The following is a 6,955-nucleotide window of genomic DNA, read 5'->3' as shown; positions in this document are numbered from 1 at the left end:
GAGACTTCTCCGGGGACACCCCCTTGTTGCGGAGGAGAAGCTTCTTCTCAAACGCTTCCATCAGCGCTGCCTCCGTTCAATCCTAAACACCCACTGGTCTGGTTACGTGACCAATGTGTCTGTTCTGAACAGGCAGGGTCAGCAGTATGGAGGCCATGCTGATGAGAACGCAGCTGGGCTGGGCAGGGCACGTCTCCAGGGTGGAGGATCACCCACTGCCCAGGGCACGTCTCCAGGGTGGAGGATCACCCACTGCCTCCCAAAGATTGTGCTCTGTGGTGAACTCACCACCGGCTGCCGCCAGAGAGGAGCCCCAAAGAGGAGATACAAGGACTCCCTGAAACAACAGCTCAGCCTTGGCCATATTGACTGCCCCAATGGTCCACTCTGGCCTCCAATTGGGATTCATGGAGACCATTCCCGACGCTGCTGCTTCCTTTGAGAATGCACAGGGTCAGCCTTGAGGAGAAAAGACACCGCAGACAGAACCGTTCCTGGCCAATGTCACCCAGGGAGACGTTCCCCTGTGCCTTTTGTGACCGGACCTGCCTATCCCGTATCGGCCTCTTTAGCCACCAGCAGCTTGCAGCAAGTGTGGGTAGAGCCCTTCCCAAATCTTCGTTCGCGAAGCCTGGCCATGAAATGATAATCTGAGACATTCCAGAATCACCTGGACGCAACCCCGTGCCCTGAGCTCTGGGATGGCCCTGATGGAGCAGGAAGGTTGGACCCATTGTGGGCCCTGCCAACCTTACACATCCTGTGGTTCTGTGTTTCTGTGACTTGTGCTTTTCTGTGACTTGTGCCAGGATAAACTGTGAATGGGACACTGCAACTTGAGATATTCCAGAGCCACCTGGACACAACCCCATGCCCTGAGCTCTGGGATGGCCCTGCTGGAGCAGTGAGGTTGGAGCAGATGCCTCACTGTGGTCCCTTCCATCTGATCCCACTCCATGTTTCTGTGACTTGTGCCTTTCCAGGATAAACCATTAATATGTCACTATAATCTGAGATATTCCAGATCCCTCTGGACACAGCCCTGTGTTGTGAGCTCTGGGATGGCCCTGCTGGAGCAGTGAGGTGGGACCAGATGCCTCACTATGGTGCCTTCCATCTGATCCCATCCTGTGTTTCTGAGACTTGTGCCTTTCCAGGACAAACCATTGACATGTCATGATAATCTGAGATATTCCAGACCCACCTGGACACAGCCCTGTGCCATGAGCTCTGGGATGGCCCTGCTGGAGGTCCCTTCTGTAGTCCCTTCCAACCTTACACATCCTGTGGGTCTGTGACTTGTGCCTTTCCAGGATAAACTGTGACTATGCCATCATAATTTGAGGTATTCCAGAGCCACTGGACACAGCCCTGTGCCCTGAGCTCTGGGATGATGTTGCTGGAGCAGTGAGGTTGGACCAGATACCCCACTGTGGTCCCTTCCATCTGATCCCATTCTGTGTTTCTGTGACTTGTGCCTTTCCAGGACAAACCATTAACATGTCATGATAATCTGAGATATTCCAGACCCACCTGGACACGGCCTTGTGTCATGAGCTCTGGGATGGCCCTGCTGGAGGTCCCTTCTGTGGTCCCTTCCAACCTTACACATCCTGTGGGTCTGTGATTTGTGCCGTTCCAGGATAAACTGTGCCTATGCCATCATAATTTGAGGTATTCCAGAGCCACTGGACACAGCCCTGTGTTATGAGCTCTGGGATGATGTTGCTGGAGCAGCGAGGTGGGACCAGATGCCCCACTGTGGTCCCTTCCATCTGATCCCATCCTGTGTTTCTGTGACTTGTGCCTTTCTAGGATAAACCATTAATATATCACTATAATCTGAGATACTCCAGACCACTCTGGACACAGCCCTGTGCCGTGAGCTCTGGGATGATGTTGCTGGAGCAGTGAGGTGGGACCAGATGCCCCACTGTGGTCCCTTCCATCTGATCCCACTCCATGTTTCTGTGACTTGTGTCTTTCTGGGAAAAACCATTAATATGTCCCTGTAGTTATATTCCAGAACCATGTGGACACAACTCTGTTCCATGGGCTCTGGAACGATGCTGCTGGGGCAGCAAAGTGGGACCAGTGACCACTGTGGTCCCTTCAACCTGACCCATCCTGTGGGTCTGTGCCTTGTGCCTTTCCAGGATAAACCATTAATATGTCACTATAATCTGAGATATTCCAGACCCACCTGGACACAACTCCGTGCCCTGAGCTCTGGGATGGCCCTGCTGGAGGTCCCTTCTGTGGTCCCTTCCAACCTTACACATCGTGTGGGTCTGTGACTTGTGCCTTTCCAGGATAAACTGTGAGTATGGCATCATAATTTGAGGTATTCCAGAAACATGTGGACACGGTCCTGGTCCATGAGCTCTGCTGGACCAGGAGGCTGGAGCAGATGCTCCACTGTGGTCCCTTCAACCTGGCCCATCCTGTGGGTCTGTGACTTGTGCCTTTCAAGGATAAACTATTAACATGTCACTATAATCTGAGGTATTCCAGACCTCTCTGGCCACAACCCTGTGCCCTGCTCTGGGGGCCAGCCCTGCTGGAGCACCGATGCCGGCCCTGCCGCCCCCCTGCGCTCCCTCCGCCCGCCCCAGGCCGCGCTTCGCCCGCTCCGCTTCCCCACGGTCCCCCATCGCCTCATGCCCCGCGTTCTGGGGTGTTTTTCCCCTGCCGGGGCCGCCCGTCCCCGCTGCCCACGGGGCGCCCATGGCGGTCGGGCCGAGGGGAGGCGGCGCCGCCATCTTGAGCGGGGCGGAGCGGGGCCCGGCCCGCCCCGAGCGCCGCTGCCACTGCCGGGGCCGCCCGGCCCTGCCGACACCGCGGGGAGCCGAGCGGGGAGCAGGGAGAGCGTCCAGCGCACAGTGCACCGGGGGGAGCCGAGCCGAGCCCAGCCCAGCCGAGCCGAGCGGGACCGGGGCAGAGCGCACAGCGCACACCGCACCGGGCTCCGAACGGAGCGGGACCGGGGAGAGCGCTCAGCGCTCCGGGGGGAGCCGGGAGGAGCCGAGCGGGACCGAGGGCACAGCGCACACGGCACCGGGAGGAGCTGAGCCCAGCCCAGCCCAGCCCAGCCCAGCCGAGCGGGACCAGGGCACACCGCACACCGCACACCGCACCGGGAGGAGCCGAGCCGAGCCAGGGCAGCGCTGCCGCAGCCCCCGCGCCATTGCCGCGCTCAGCCCGCCATGGCAGGTGAGCCAGCCCTGCCCTTCCTCCTCCTCCTCCTCTTGCTGCTGCTGCTGCTGCTCCTCCGCGCTGTGCCCGCTACCCTTCCTGCTCCTCGCTGTCCAGCCCTTCCTTCTCCTCCTCCTCCTGCTGCTGCCCCTTCGCGCTATTCTGCCCTTTCTCCTCTTCCTCCTCCTCGCTGGGCGCCGTGCCCGCTGTCAGCGCCCTCCATGCCCTCTCACCATCCCCTCCATCCCTCCATCCCCTCCATGCCCTCTCACCATCCCCTCCATCCCCTTCATTCCCTCCATGCCCTCTCTCCATCCCTCCATCCCCTCCATGCCCTCTCTCCATCCCCTCCATGCCCTCTCTCCATCCCCTCCATGCCCTCTCTCCATCCCCTCCATGCCCTCTCTCCATCCCCTCCATCCCCTCTCTCCATCCCCTCCATCCCCTCTCTCCATCCCCTCCATCCCCTCTCTCCATCCCCTCCATGCCCTCTCTCCAACCCCTCCATCCCCTCCATGCCCTCTCTCCAACCCCTCCATCCCCTCCATGCCCTCTCTCCATCCCCTCCATCCCTCCATCCCCTCCATCCCTCCCTCTCTCCATCCCCTCCATCCCTCCCTCTCTCCATCCCCTCCATCCCCTCACCGTCCCCACCATGTTCCCTGCCCGCTGTTCACCTTGGCGGCGCTGCCCTCGCTTCTGTTTACATACCTATTCACGCATGCATTTATGCATTTATTTATGCATTTATTTATGCATTTATTTATGCATTTATTTATGCATGTATTCACCTCGCACCCCCGTGTGTCCCCGGCCCGGCCCGGCCCTGGGGGTGCCCGAGCGGCACCTGCGGCGGTGCCACCTCCTGCCCCCGCCGGGCCCGGCTGTTCCGCCGCTCCTCAGCATCGTCCTCAGGGGTTTTATTTAATTATTATATCCCCCCCACCTCTAATGTGAAACAAAATGGGTGGCGGAGCCGTGAGCTTGCAGATGGGATGGAGAAATGCAGGTTAATTCTCCGCTGGTCCTGAAGGGGAGGCCTCGCTCTTCGCTGATCCCCTTCTCGTGATACGCTTTAAATGGTTTTCTTTTCCCCCTTTATAATTATTTGTTTGCTTTATTTTTCCTTTCTCAGCGCACATCGAGGCAGTAAATGTTTCATTTTTCTGCTTCTGACTTGCCAGCCACGTTCTGTATCGTGTCTGGTTTTCTTTTGTTTTAAGGTACATTTTGGGTAGAAATAAGTGATGTTTGCAGTGAAGAAAAACGCCCAAACCCTTCGATGAGGTTCCCTCGCTAGAATAACAACTAAACCATTATCCTGCATTCCCAGCGGCTTTGGCTCTACCCCTAAAAGCTGGGAAAGAGGCGCAGGCTCTCCAGTTTGCTCCCTGTCCCTTCCTTTGGGAGCCTCGCTGGCATTTTGGGGACAGGTGGGCACAGCCCGGGAGCGGCAGAGCCCGTGGAAGGTTCTGGCAGGGCAGGGAAATCCCCACGTGTATTTGAGACAAGGTAAAGATCTCGCCTTGTTATTTTTTCCATTTTAGCATTTCCGTCCTGCCGCAGACCCAGTGCCAGGTAAACACAAGGCCTCCTGTTGCTGAGGAGCTTTGTTTTTCAATAAAAACACCAAATGCTCTGTTTTCACAGGGAGCTGGATGTGTCCGTGTGTTCTCACATCACGCAGCGCTGCCAGGGCAGAGCCAGCTTTAAATTGCCCAGTTTAAGCTTCAGAGATAAGCTGGTTTTGGGTAGTGCTTTTCCTGGCAGGTGGAGTTTGATGGAAGCTGTAAAATGAAGTGGAGGGGCAGGACAAATGCTGAGTGATGAAGGAAGTGCCCAGTGCCAGAGCCAGGCTTAGCTACACACCTTGATCTGCCAGGTGATTCCACTGTAGATAAAGGATTATTGCAACAAGTAGCTCAGGTTAGCAAACCGGAAAATAATCCTGGAGATATGTAGAACAATTGGATTAGCAGCTCTCACAACCCTCCCAGTCACCATCCTGATAGCTTGGAATTAGAGCAGTATTAACATGGAGATGCACTGGAATAAATTCAACCTTGGGCATGCAAGGAGCTTAAACAAGCCCCGAGATTTTTATCGTGGATTTAAAGAAGCCTTTGGCGTTAGTAACGATGCAAAGAGTACTTGAAAATGGCTTGTCAGAGCCCTGGGGATAAGAGGAGTTAACACTGGAATTCCCAGGGGTTGGTTGTGCTCCTGCTGGGCCTTAACAGGCCGCATTCATATGGTTTAAAATCCGTCCCAGTCTGTCACTGGGCTGCAAACCCTGCCCCGAGCCAGGCTTAGCTTTGCTGAACTGCTCCCTGAGGCTCTCACGGGAGCAGCAGGGTGGGAATCAGGTTCTCTGAGCATGGGCCTGTTGCTTGTTCTGCATTTCAGCATGGAAGTAGACTGGAAGGAAAAGCAGCTTTTCAAATAGGGTAATTTGGGCTGCAGGTTGATGGGTGTTTCCATCCATCCACCCACCCATCCATCCACCCACTCATCCCTCCCTCCCTCCCTCCCTCCCTCCCTCCCTCCCTCCCTCCCTCCCTCCCTCCATCCCTCCATCCATCCATCCCTTCCTCCATCCATCCATCCCTCCCTTCCTCCCTTCATCCATCCCTCCCTTCATCCATCCCTCCCTTCATCCATCCCTCCCAACATCCCTCCCTCCCAACATCCCTCCCTCCATCCTCCCTCCCTCCATCCATCTCTCCCTCCCTCCCTCCATCCTCCCTCCCTCCATCCTCCCTCCCTCCCAACATCCCTCCCTCCCAACATCCCTCCTTCCATCCATCCCTCCCTCCGTCCATCCTCCCTCCCTCCATCCTCCCTCCCTCCCAACATCCCTCCCTCCATCCATCCCTCCCTTCATCCATCCCTCCCTCCATCCATCTCTCCCTCCCTCCCTCTCCTCCATCCCTCCCCTCCCTCCCTCCCAGCCCTGCCGGGCCCCCTGGGTGGCTGCTCAGTCAGGGATGAGCCCACAAACCCCTTGGATTTGTATGGAAGGCAGGTCTCTTGGAGGGATATTTCCCTGCTCCTGAGCCCAGGTGGGCCCGAGTGTCCCTCCCTAAACCCGAACTGGGTGGGATGCAGGGGGAGGGTTTCTAAAGCTTTCTAAAATGAGCATTTCTATCTTGGGTACTTCAGTCTGACAGGGAGCTGAATTCCAGCGGAGAAATGGAATTGCGGTATTTGTTGGTGTCGTTTGGTTGGAGAATCTTTTCTTCAGGGGGAGCTTGAGATAATGGCAGTGTTTGAGGATTATAGTGGGGTTTCCTAACAGAAAACTTTATCTGTGGATTTTCCCCCACTGTTTGTTAAGAAGACTCTGTACAAGATGCTGCATTTGCAGTTGCTGTTTCAAAAGATTTTAAATTAAACCGAGGCGAGTTTTCTGTCTTCCATTCTGTCAATATGTTTGGGTTTTAATTTTTTTTATTCCTGGCACCGCCAAATGTGACGGACTGTCCTGTGGGGCTGTGCCGGGGCTTTGTTGTGCCATGTAGGTTGATTGGAGACCATTGGGACCTAAATGGGTGAAACTTCACCCTTTCTCAGTATGGATTCCTCCAGAAGGGGCTGTTAAGCTGCCCTAAGGGCCTGCTCTGACCTGCAGCTTTAACCTCTTCCCTCCTGGAGTGCCGGGGAAAGCTCCTGGAACACCCTTGGGAGCTGCTCCCGGTGACAAACTGGTGTCTGCCCAAGGTGATTTCTGGCAGATCATGGAAACACGGAATGGGTTGGG

The 6,955-nt window shown here is 56.1% G+C and overlaps 1 protein-coding gene across 1 annotated transcript in view; it reads left to right on the top strand.

Annotated features, from left to right (window-relative positions):
• The first annotated feature begins 2,791 nt into the window (after nucleotides 1-2,791).
• SLC23A2 (solute carrier family 23 member 2) overlaps nucleotides 2,792-6,955 on the top strand; it is a 92,281-nt gene continuing 88,117 nt past the window's right edge. Inside the window, exon 1 of the mRNA XM_071579332.1 lies at nucleotides 2,792-3,213. The gene's annotated coding sequence lies outside the window, so the exon portion shown is untranslated. The remainder of the gene's footprint in view (nucleotides 3,214-6,955) is intronic.

The sequence above is a fragment of the Pithys albifrons genome, chromosome 29 (genome assembly GCF_047495875.1).
Source record: "Pithys albifrons albifrons isolate INPA30051 chromosome 29, PitAlb_v1, whole genome shotgun sequence".
Classification (NCBI taxonomy): Eukaryota; Metazoa; Chordata; class Aves; order Passeriformes; family Thamnophilidae; genus Pithys; species Pithys albifrons.
Note: the sequence above shows the minus strand (reverse complement) of the source record. Positions and strands in the feature narration are given on the sequence as shown.